The sequence below is a fragment of the Saimiri boliviensis genome, chromosome 12, assembly GCF_048565385.1.
Source record: "Saimiri boliviensis isolate mSaiBol1 chromosome 12, mSaiBol1.pri, whole genome shotgun sequence".
NCBI classification, from domain to species: Eukaryota; Metazoa; Chordata; class Mammalia; order Primates; family Cebidae; genus Saimiri; species Saimiri boliviensis.
The window spans coordinates 24,822,691-24,835,722 of NC_133460.1; the positions used below are offsets into that span (position 1 = coordinate 24,822,691).

The 13,032-nt window shown below is 38.4% G+C and overlaps 1 long non-coding RNA gene across 1 annotated transcript; it reads left to right on the top strand.

Annotated features, from left to right (window-relative positions):
• Nucleotides 1–576: 576 nt before the first annotated feature.
• LOC141580707 (uncharacterized) lies at nt 577–12,498 on the top strand. The gene is made up of 5 exons (XR_012512999.1): nt 577–741; nt 1,165–1,188; nt 1,929–1,963; nt 8,766–8,866; nt 12,464–12,498. It is a non-coding gene; the product is annotated as an uncharacterized LOC141580707 (long non-coding RNA).
• The last annotated feature ends 534 nt before the right edge of the window (nt 12,499–13,032 follow it).

A 13,032-nucleotide genomic window follows, 5' to 3' on the forward strand; every position in this document is an offset into this window, starting at 1 on the left:
CAGCTGAGGACACGACAGCATCTGAGGACACGGCAGCATCTGAGGACACGGCAGCATCTGAGGACACGTCAACAGCTGAGGACACGGCAGCTGAGGACACAGCAGCAGCTGAGGACACGGCAGCTGAGGACACGGCAGCTGAGGACACGACAGCATCTGAGGACACGACAGCATCTGAGGACACGGCAGCATCTGAGGACATGGCAGCAGCTGAAGACACGGCAGCAGCTGAGGACACGGCAGCATCTGAGGACACGTCAGCAGCTGAGGACACGGCAGCTGAGGACACAGCAGCAGCTGAGGACACGGCAGCTGAGGACACGGCAGCTGAGGAAATGGCAGCAGCTGAGGACATGACAGCATCTGAGGACACGACAGCATCTGAGGACATGGCAGCATCTGAGGACATGGCAGCATCTGAGGACACGGCAGCAGCTGAGGACACGGCAGCTGAGGACACGGCAGCAGCTGAGGACACGACAACAGCTGAGGACACGGCAGCTGAGGACACGGCAGCTGAGGACACGGCAGCAGCTGAGGACATGACAGGAGCTGAGGACACGGCAGCAGCTGAGGACCCGACAGGAGCTGAGGACCCGACAGCAGCTGAGGACACCACAGCAGCTGAGGACACCACAGCAGCAGCACCCACGGCTGCTGCCATAGAACCTGCCGAGTTGACTGTTGAAGCTGGTGAGGACCGTCCTGTGCATGACATCTGTGATGGGGAGATGCCTGAAGGTAAGGAGGTGATGGTGCCATCTGCCCTGGCCACCCCTCTGGCTGCTGGTGTCTTCAAGGTCCCCTGGGGGGCATTCCCTACCTCAGGCTCCTTTTTGCCTGTAGCCAGCTTTTCCAAGTCTGGTCAGAAACAAAGCCTGGCTCTGCCTTTCCTTCCTTTTTCCACGGCTTAGTCTTTCTCCACGGAGTCCAGTCAATTTCTTGTCTCCTCTCCTCCCAAACACCCAGTTCTTGCTCCCTCATCTCATTCTCTCAGGCTGGCCTGGGACCATTTATTTATGTCTCTTCTTGTCTGTAGCTCTGTTTATTATTCTGTGGGATTTTGTTGAGGCTTTTTTGGAATATTCTCTTCCTTTTTTCAATAAAAACTCAAATACCCCAACTTTCCAGTACCCATCTCATTCTTTTTTTATACCTATCCAGATCGTACCTACGTGAAGGAACCAGGTAAGTGCCTAATTATTTCCTTCGTTAAAGTAGCTAAATCTCAGGACAATTCATACTGAAATATTTGGGGATTTCTTCTTTGAAATCAGAATGAAGGTTGCCGCGGGAGAGATGACAGGATATTCTTAATGGGTTGCTTTGAGTCACCTTGATAGGTGCTCATTTTTTTCTAACTGTAATTCAAACACAAAAGGAAAGAAAATGAGAGGGTGCTTAAAGTAATTGTGAAAGGTATGAAATGTCATGGCCAGGGCTGCAGAAAAATGGGTGTTTGTTTTCCCCCAAAGGAGTTTACCTATGAGGCTCTGATGACTTTAAAATTCTTACTTTAACACAAAATGTGTCTCTAGATTTATTCTGATGACTTAACAGACTTTATTTACCTCCTTGTTCTATGTGTAAATGCAGAATGGGAGAATACTAATAGATCATGGCTCATATATGCAACAATTAAATTTTTCATCTGGCCTAATTTTTGTGCCCTTTTGTACATGAGTATTATTTCACTCATATGTAATAAAAACATAAAGTGAACTAGGTCAAAAAAAGTAAATCTAAGTTATTACATTTTACTTTATGAGATTTATCGTGCCAGAGAGTTTAAATTATAAACTGTTGAAATTAATTTTTTAATGGAATTTTCTCTGATTGTACATAGGAGTAGTCAGTAAGATGTTAACAACTACTTTTATTTTATATTATTTGTGTCAGAAGTGATCTTTTTTTTTTTTCATTCTTAGCACAAGAAATAGGAGAAAACAGCAGTACAAGCCATGTAAGTAAACAGTCAAAAAGTTGAGAAATTGGTAGTTTGATGTAAAAGTATATCTCTCTTGATTCATTTAAATTACAATGGGGACCCAGTGGTGACAGCATGGACCCCGTTTCATGGATTTTCTGAATCTCTTCTACTTTCCTATCAAATTTATCTCAAAAAGTCTTCAGCTTAGTGTGCCCACCTTTTAAGAATTGCTGACACTCAGGTTAAATTTCAATAGTTGGTTGTGGTATAAAGATCTACTTTAAATATTTAATCTTATTTTTAATGAAATAACAAAAATAGAAGAGCTAAGTTAATTGTCAGTATGATCTACTGACCCTCTGTCACAGCAGGTGAAAGCATATCTTACTTGCTACACCATGACCTTATTTTTTTGCCTCTGTTTCTTTCAATTGTAGCATACTTTTTAATTCAATCAGTAATATTGACATGATTATGACTATTCTGCACTTCTTCTGTATCATCTTTTTTTTCCTAGCCTATGCTGGTTTATCCGGCCAAATGCAGTAAGTAGCCTCTGGATGGTCTATTAATTTATTGAAAAATAATAATTATTTTAAATTGTATTTTACATATAATTTATATTTCACATCCATTATTTTTTAGCATGAAGCTGATTTTCTGACTATATTCATTTGCCTGTTTTCTAACAGCTGATCCCTCCCCACAAGTGTTGTAGCATTTATCACATGCCTTTCAAAGATATTTTCCAACTGCTAAAACATATCTGTTTCTCTTTGTTTTTGTCATCCTCATTCAGTATAGAGAGGCTTTCCCTAGATATGCTTGATGTCTTAGTCTAGCTGTGCTATCTCTTTAAAGTCTTTTGGGATCTCACATAACTGCCGCCTTGTGTGGGATCGCCTGAGTCCTAGATTCTGTGTTTCCTTCTGTCCTGTTATCCTCTCTAGTTGTACTTAAGCACACTTTCCTGGGCAGAGAGGTTTAGAGATCTGAGCAGTCTTAAAATTCTTCTTCCTTGATAGAGAGTAAACTTCTAGGTTGAATCTAAATTTTATGGTTCTGAAGATGTTCTGCAATTGTGCTCTCATCACAGTGTTGTCCTTGAATCTATTGCCATTGCATGACACATTATTTATAACCGCATTTTATGTATTTTTGGAAGCTTTTTCAGAGTTTTCTGTCTCTGAGAATCTGAAATTTCATAATAAGCGCTTGGCGGGGGATCTTTTCATTTTACTGAGGCTACTAAGTCTGCAGACTCTCTCTTTTTGAGAATGTTTTTTATTTTCTCTGTTCCTTCTTTCTGATAGTTGTGTTACTCAGGCGCTAGGCTGCTTAAACCAGTAGACCTGCTTTGGTTTCCAATTTTTCCCCTTCAGTTTTTTTCAGTTTATCTTTTTATTCTGTGTCTGGGATATGCTATGAGTTTATCCTCTACTGTATCTATTGAATATTATATATTTTTAGAGTGTTTTAACATTTTTTATCAAACACCGCATGTTCTCATTCATAGGCGGGTGTTGAACAATGAGAACACATGGACACAGGGAGGGGAGCACTACACACTGGGGTCCGTTGGGGGGAAATGGGGGAGGGACGGGGAGGTGGGGAGGTGGGAAGAGGTAGCATGGGGAGAAATGACAGATAGAGGTGAGGGGAAGGAAGGCAGCAAACCACACTGCCATGTGTGTACCTATGCAACAATCTTGCATGTTCTTTACATGTACCCCCAAACCTAAAATGCAATTAAAAAAAAAGTTTTGCTCCTGATTTTGAGTGATCCCATGAATTTTGTGTGTGTTGTTTCAATCTCTCTTGGAGGCTTTTCTCCAATGTGTGGTGGTCCCTGGCTTGCTTTCTTGATTTGGAAGCACAACTTCTGTTAACTGATGGCACTCAGTGTGAGGTTGTGGAAGCAACTAGCTTTTCATTTGGGAGACCTCAGTGTATTATCTGGGGATCTTTATTCGAGACAGTTTAGTTTCTTGAGAATGTTCTCCCAAGTTTCTGTCTGGCTACTTGCTTTCCAAAAGCAGAGTTAGGGAGGAAAGTTGGAGTTCCGTTTTTGGTGTATACTTTTCTTTATATCTCAGGTTTAATCTATGGTAGTTGGGAGCCAGAAATTCTCAGGTTTGGTATATCCAGGGAACACACATCTAAGTTTCTGATCAGATGGAAGAACAAGTGAACGTGAGTCTCTAACCACAGATTTTCTACTGATGTTGGTGGCTTTGTTTTACATTTTGCACTACTATTCAAAGTGCTATTTGCCTCTTAAATTCACAGCCCACCTTTAGTTCTGCAAGACAAACTGCTCGCTTCTGTTGCAGTCACTTTCTCTCTCTCTTTTTTTTTTTTTTTTTTGAGACAGAGTCTTGTCACCTGGGCTGGAGTGCAATGGTGAGATCTCAGCTCACTGCAACCTCTGCCTCCTGGGTTAAAGCAATTCGCTGCCTCAGCCTCCTGAGTAGCTGGGATTGCAGGCACCTGTCATCACAGCCAGCTGATTTTTGTATTTTTAGTAGAGATGGGATTTCCCCATCTTGGCCAGGATCATCTTGAACTCCTTGGCCTCCCAAAGTGGTAGGATTATAGGTGTGAACCTCCTCACCCGGCCTCCAGTCACTTTCTTTAGGCATCATAGTTGTGCTTCTGTGTTATTTACTACTCCTTTATCTACTTTTTATGTCTCAGCATTTATTAAAAATTATCTCTTTTCAACCTTCTCTCCTGGTGCTGTGTGTCACCTTTATTTTGTGACTAATGAGATGTCTAGAGGGAGAGGAAATAAATTTGTGATCAATCTATTATATTTAATCCAAATTTAGGACTTATATTTAAGTGCAAATCAAAGTTTAATTTCAATATCATTAATGATATTAACCCAGACAATTCTTTAGTGATGTATCTATAATAAGCATGTTCAGTTGTCTTCTAAGGCCTTGTTTGATATTTTCATTCAAACTTTATACACTCTCATATTATCCCATTACGTTACAACATAGATGGAGCTGTTTTCATGAATGCTCACAGTGTTAGAAATATTTAAGTTAATTAAGATATGTTTATTTTTTAGCATGGTCAACATAGCAAGACCTCATCTCTACAAAATGGTGAAATAACAAATTAGCCAGGCAGGGTGGCATATGTCTTTAGTTTTACCTACTCAGGCAGCTGAGGCAGAGGATTGCTTGAGCTCAGGAGTTTGAGGCTGCAGTTAACCATCATTGCACCACTGCCCTCCAGCCTGGGTGACAAAGTCAGACCTTGTCTCAGAAAAAGGAGAAAAGTGATTAATAGTTTAAAAACATGCCAAAATTTGTCCTGCCAAAAAGGAGAGAGAAAAACATAAACTTTAGTTTTTATTTTACTTTATTTATGTTCGCTGAGAAGATTGCTGTAGTTTATTTATCTATTTTTTATTTCTGTAGGTTTTGGGGGGAACAGGTGGTATTTGGTTACATGAGCAAGTTCTTTAGTGATGATTTGTGAGATTTTGGTGCACCCATCATCTGATCAGTATCCACTAAACCTGATTTGTAGTCTTTTATCCCCCACCCTTTTCCCACACTTTCCCCTGAGTCCTCGGAGTCCGTTGTATCATTCTTATGCCTTCGCATCCTCGTCGCTTAGCTCCCACGTATGAATGAGAATACACAATGTTTAGTTTTCCATGCCTGAGTTACTTCACTTAGAATAATAGTCTCCAATTCCATCGAGGTTCCTGAGAATGCCATTAATTTATTCCTTATTGTAACTGAGTGGTATTCCATCACATATATATATATATATATATATATATATATATATATATATATATGTGTGTGTGTGTGTGTGTGTGTGTGTGTGTGTGTGTGTGTATTTAAAATATGTATATAAAATATATACACATATATCACAATTTTTTATCCCCTCATTGACTGATGGGCATTTGGGCTGGTTCCATGTTTTTGTAATTGAAATTTGTAAATTGTAATTTGTTTGAGTTCCTTGTAGATTCTGGGTAATAGCCCTTTGTCAGATATATAGAGTGTGAAAACTTTCTCCCACTCTGTGGGTTGTCTGCTTACTCTGCTGATTGTTCCTTTCCCTGTGTAGAAGCTCTTCAGTTAAGTCTTCCCTGTTTTTGTTGCATTTGCTTTTGGGTTCTTGGTCATGAAGTCTTTGCCTAAGCTGGTGTCTAGAAAAGTTTTTCAAAGGTTGTCTTCTAGAATTTTTATGGTTTTAGGCATAGATTTATGTGCTTGATCCATCTTGAGTTGATTTTTGTGTGTGGTGATAGTTGAGGATCCAGTTTCATTCTCCTGCATATGGCTTGCCAATTCTCCCAGCATCATTTGTTGAATAGGGTTTGCTTTTTTCACTTTATATTTTAGTTGGCTTTGCTGAGGATCATTAGGCTGTAAGTATTCAGATTTATTTCTGGGTTCTTTCTTCTGTTCCATTGGTGTATGTGCCTCTGTTTATACCAGTTTCATGCCGTTTTGGTAACTATGGCTTTATAGTATACTTTGAAATTAGGGAATGTGATTGATGCCTCCAGATTTGTTGTTTTTGCTTAATTTTGATTTTGCTATGTGGAGTCTTCTTTGGTCCCATATCAGTTTTATCATTTTTTTTCTAGTTTTATGAAGAAGGATGATGGTATTTTGATGGGAATTTCTTTGAATTTGTAGATCGCTTTTGGCAATATGGTCATTTTTACAATATTCATACCACCCATTCATGAGCACGAGATGTCTTTTCTTTTGTTTGTGTCCATCATTTCATTCAGCAATTTTTTGTGATTCCCAGCAGAATATCAAAAAGATAATCCACCGTGATGAAATGGGTTTCATACCAGGGATCCACGGATGGTTGAACATACACAGGTCAATAAATGTGATACACCACATATACAGAATTCAAAACAAAAATCATATGATCATCTCAATAGACACAGAAAAAGCATTTGACAAAATCCAGCATCATTTTGTGATGAAAACCCTCAGCAAAATTGGCATAGAAAGGTCATACTTCAGTGTCATAAAAGCCATCTATGACAAACCCACAGCCAACATAATACTGAAGAGGGAAAGGTTGAAAGCATTCCGCTTGAGAACTGGAACAAGGCAAGGATGCCCCAGTCTCACTGCTTTTATTCAGCACAGTACTGGAAGACCTAGCCAGAGCAGTCACGCAAGAGAAAGAAATCAAGGGCACCCAGATCAGTACACAGGAAGTCAGACTGTCACTGTTTGCTGATGACATGATTTTATACTTAGAAAACCCCCAAGACTCCACCAGAAAGCGCCAAGAAACTGATAAATGAATTTAACAAAGTTTCAGGAGACAAAATTAGTGTACACAAATCAGTAACTCTGTTGTGCCCTAACCGCAAATGCTGAGAATCGAACCAAGAACTCAGCCCCTTTTATAATAGTTGCAAAAATAAAATAAAATTCTTAGGAATAGACCTATCCAAGGAAGTGAAAGACCTCTACATGGACCTTCGATGGTAAGCCTTTGGTTTTGACTTACTAAATTACTAGGTATAATTATCTTCTAGTTTTTGTTATTAACCTACTATGTAACCCCTTCCATTTCTTGTTAAAGATCATAAAATTTCACACTCTTTATTCATGCTGACTGCAGTTAGATGATTTGTTTCTCTTTTGTTGATTACCTTGAATAATGCCGACAAACAGTAAACCGTTAGGAGTGTTTTTGGTGTAATTAAACGTAGTAAGACTTATTTTCCAAATTATAACTGAATTAATTTATTAAATACTTGTCCAAGTTTTTTATTTACTCAAAATCATGTGGTCAGCAGCTGGAAGTAGAAAGAGTAAGAGCCCTCCCTTAAGCTTATGGAGAGGCGGCATACTTTCTGGTGAGGGAAATACTCGGCAAGAATTAGCATCTTGTTACCAGTCTTGAATTTGATTAATTAGTGTACAGAAAAACAAAAACAAAACTTCTTTTGTGTGTGGCTGCTGGCAAAAAGATCCAAGAAGGTAGATGGAATCAAGCTTGCTGAAACAAGGAGAGAGAAAAACAGTCTTCTAGGCAGAGAGCAAGGGTATAGCAGGAAAATGCCTAGGTGCAGGTCAGATGATTTATAGAATGAAATTAACCAACTTTTGAAATGAATGGCAATGTTCTCTGAGAGTTTCATTGGAGTCATGTCATGGCAGTCTTATTTAAACATGAAGTGAAAGTTAAATTTTTTAAGTTGTTATCTGTTTTCAAGGTGTGAGAGAATATTTAAGTGATAATCTTTCTATCCTCCACATAAGAAAACAGGACTAGAGAAACCTATGGCTTCCTCCCTTGGTGGTGGCCTAGTAACCCGGGCACACAGAACCTCTGAATGTGAAACACCTGTTTTGTCACAATATTGCCTGAAATAATACACGTAGGATTAGTAAGTTTGTAAATACATTAGTCTTATATTCATGGCAATAAATTTTTCTTGTACCAGTATTATTTAATACATTGCATTTTATTGTAATAAATTAATAGAAATTCTCAGCTGCTTTATATCATGGTAGGAAAAAAAGCAATGAAATAGTATTTTAAACTTTTGTCATATATAAAGAAAATTCATAAAATCCTTGTTAGGTTTGATGACAGGTAGCATATTAAGAGCAGCATTTTCTAACCCATATCTGAATATCGTCTCTGGAAGTTAAGAGCCTCCAGTGGTTTTTCTATACAATGCACATGATATCACACTCAGGAAGTTCATGGAGTGTAAGAAATATCTTAGTGCTTTGTCACTTGACATTTTAACTGAGAAAAAAACACACACACTTTAATAAGTTTAGCTTATCCTTCCCTTTCTCTTTAGATATCTACGGATCTTTTGTTTTTGAAATCTAGCTCATGCTCAACGATTTTTCTTCAAGACAGCACAGCCAGCTGCCCTCACTTTAAAATGACACTAAAATCGTGAGTACAACTATACTGCCAAGGGAAAGATTAAAATTATTTCAGCCCTTTGGCCATCCTCTTCAATCAGTTGAAGCAATTGGAGCCAACTATATGTTGATACCAGGTTCTAAATATTAAGTATCAATTTCTCTTTTCATCTTCTACATCATGGTGGAAGGAAAAATCTCTTAACAAATAAGCAATTTCAGAAAATGTGTTGCTATTTATTTGATGTCTTTATGCCTTAAGAGAATGTTGAGTGTAGTAAGAAGGATAGGTTCCCTTTATTGAATGTTTTTAGTGAAAAATTAGTTTCTCAATGTGTTGCAGGCCTAAGTCAATGTGTACTACTTTGGACATTAGTCTTAGAAGAAGGAACAGCTTTTTCTCCTCTGGCACCACAGTGTATCTGCATTTGAATTTCTCCCTCTGTGCATGAGCACCTCATGGGCCACAAAGATGCTCTTTGAGAGCACTCTGAGATGAAGTTTATCTTTCAAAAGGAACAACCACCAACACCACCACCACAGGGGCTGTCCAGTGATCATTATTATCATCTCCTTGGTTATGAGTGTTGATTTTTAGGGCACAGTTTGCAAAGTGCTAATTTAGAATATTAATGTCCTTAAATATAGGTTTACTTTTTGTTCTAGAAATATAACTAGCTTGCTTATAAACAATTTTGTTTTGAATGCACTAGCCTTTTTAGCTAACTCAATTGTCAGTAACTTTAATTAAAAACAGCAGGTTTATACTTATAATAATGTCACTTTCCTCCCCTCCCTTAAAACAATAGTTGAGATGAAATTGTGTTTCAGCAAATATTGGAATCAAATTATGTCTTAGGTGCTGAGCCTTGGGACCTATTGAGTCTTTTTCCTTTTCTTTTTCTTCTTTTTCTTTCTTTTCTTTTTCTTGTTTTCTTTCTCTTTTTTTTTTTTTTTTTTTTTTTTTTTGAGACGGAGTTTTCCTCTGTCTTATTGCCCAGACTGGAGTGCAGTGGCACCATCTTGACTCACCACAACCTCCACCTCCCAGGTTCAAGCAATTCTGCCTTGGCCTCCCAAGTAGCTAAGATTACAGTCATGCACCACCACACCCAGCTGATTTTGTTTTTTTGTCTTTTGTGGGGTTTTTTGTTTTTTGTTTTTTGTTTTCTTTTTGGAGAGTTGAGGTTTCTCCGTGTTAGTCAGGTTGGTCTTGAACTCGCAACCTCAGGTGATCTGCCCACCTCTGCCTCCAAAAGTGCTGGGATTACAGGCATGAGCCACCACACCTGGCTGTCTCTTAAATCTTTGAGCATAAAAACAAACAAACAAACAAACTACTTGGGCTAAAGTCCCTGGCTGCTTTTGAATTCAAACAATTTTTATGTGTTAGCATAGAATCCAAAGTACCTTTGAAGATAGTCTTGTTCAAACAAATTTCATGCCTTTTTCCTCATTCTTCTAATTTTTAGCAGTCTACTTTCAAAAGTAAAGTAAGTTTTAATTTGCCATCAGCAAGTTTGAGAAATGATCATTTGGTGTATTCACTCTTGGTGAGATAGAGGTTTATTGAGCAAATTAATAGGGCAAATTGGCTTCAGGAAAAGATTTTGAAAAATATTCATCACAAGTTAGTAGTGCACTGTTATCAGTGGGTTAGGTGGAACCCACTGGGTTCACTTTTGCAAAGTTTGCGAAATACATGTCTGCAAATACATGCATCCTCCAATCTCCACTTTCCCTCTATCTCCAGGCACTGAGAAGTCTCTTAGGAAAACATAGCATCTTTATGTGAAGAAAAGCATCCGAGAAGATTCTGATTTTCACCCCAACTCGATCATTTCACATTTTTCTGCACATTGAAAGCACCTGGGAAACTGTTACCAACAACCCTGATGGCCAAAGTTACATCCAATGCTAATTATTGAAAATAAAGCAGTAATTATGCCAGGCGCAGTGGCTCACGCCTGTAATCCCAGCACTTTGGGAGGCTGAGGCTCTACTAAAAATACAAAAAATCAGCTGGGCATTGTGGTGCGTGCCTGTAATCCCAGCTACTCAGGAGGCTGAGGCAGGAGAATTGCCTGAACCCAGGAGGTGGAGGTTGCGGTGAGCCAAGATTGCGCCATTGCACTCCAGCCTGGGTAACAAGAGCGAAACTCTGTCTCAAAAAAAAAAAAAAGAAAAGAAAAGAAAATAAGGCAGTTATTAAAGCTTCTCAGGTGATTTTAATATGCAGCAAAATTTAGAGCCATTGCCTAATTTGAGTTTAGGGCAAGAAATTGCTCCTCTTTGTTGGGACCCTGGGCAAGTCAGTTTTAAGATTTGTTTCCCTGATCTGTAAAATGAGTGTTGGATTAAATGTCTTGTAAGGTCATTGGTCCTTTCCAGCATATAACTTCAAATTCTGTGATTTTAAAATTATTTCAGAGATGAAAACTACTTGAAGCACTATAGACATGTCCATCTGAAGTGCTAATGTTACAGGCTTTTTAAAAAGTGCTGTTACCAAAATTGAGATTTGCCTTCCCTCAGTTATTTTGAACCTCATTGTAGATGCTGAGGGCAAATGGAAGCACATAACTTATGTAAGAGAATCTCTTGTTTTCTGATACACAGCATCAGCGGGTAACTTAGGAATACAGTTACATGTCTGAAGAGTTGTGTCTGTTCATAAACATTTCAGTTAAACTAACGGAAGATACCTGCCATTGATATGACACTGTGTCGTGCTGCACTACCTTGTTAGCTCTGCTTATTTTAGGATTGCTGTACCTATCACTGATGTCATGTGAGCTAATGTTTACTAATATATTTTCTAGTAATTATGCAAAAGCAATTTCAAATAATTTTATTTGTTATAAAGCACTTTGATTATGTTATGCATTTTTTGGGAAATAATTTTTAAAATGGGTGGGCAGGAGATAGTGAGCTAAACTAAAATGCAGGGCCTAACATTTAAAAAAGAAACCACTACTGTGTGGCTGAAGTTTAAACGTATGTACACATAGATATAAATTGCATGAGTCAGGGTGCAGTGGCTCAAGCTGTAATCCCAGCACTTTGGGAGGCTGAGGCAGGCAGATCACTTGAGGCCAGGAGTTTGAGATCAACATGACCATCATGGCAAAACCCCATCCCCACTAAAAATACAAAAATTAGCCAGGCATAGTGGCACCAAACTGTAGTGTCAGCTACTTGGGAGGCTGAAGCATGAGAATTGCTTGAACTCGGCAGGTGGAGGTTGTGGTGGGCCATGGTTGTTCTGGGCTACAGAGCAAGACTCTGGGTCACACAATAAATAAATACATAAAATAAATTGCATGTGATGAAAGGTTTTGTTGGTAGAAGAACTTATAACAGGGAAATATGTTATTATTTATATATTATAATCACCTACGGAAACACGTTTTCTAACAGTGTATTGTATTGCCTTGCATTTTTGTTCTCATATTTTTGCTAAAACCCAAGAAATGAAAACAAGAAAGTGCCCTTATGATACTGTTCTGAACTAGGAGGTTTTAATTTCAGGGCCACTAGGAGAGTTTCCACCACACCCTTTTAAAAAAATGTCTTCAGACCTAACAAATGATAACATCTATTGTTATGAATGTTTTTCCTTCCACAGTGTGGCCTTGGAGATATATTATCTTATCAAGAAAAGGTGAGCTTTTTAAAAAACTGTCTTATTATTCTGGCTAATTACTTTGCAAGCTATCAAGCTCTTTAGGTCGCAGCTCTAGACATCATGAGCTGTATTGGGCCTACTAAAATATCCAAGCAAATTAGTTATGTTTTCTTTGATCCTTAACACTTTTAATTCTTAAATGATTGGGAATCTCAAAGAGTATGTATTTATATTAATGATATTGATATTTACTGTCATAGAACTATAAAATTGAGATTTTTTTCAAAATCTATTTTTAGTTTAGATTTCACAACCTTATCACTGTTGATATCTTGATCTAGATAACGCTTTGTCAGGAGGACTGTCCTGTGCATTGCAGAAAGTTTAGCAGCACTGGTGGCCTGTACCAAGTAGATGTCAGTAGTTACCCATGACCCAGGTTGTGACAACAGAAAATACTCCCTGAGAACAATATTGTTAACAGAAAATTTTTAATGAGAAAATAGATTTTCTACAACAAAAAGTTGAGTAAAAAGTGTGTCATGTATTTATATTATTGAAAACCTCGA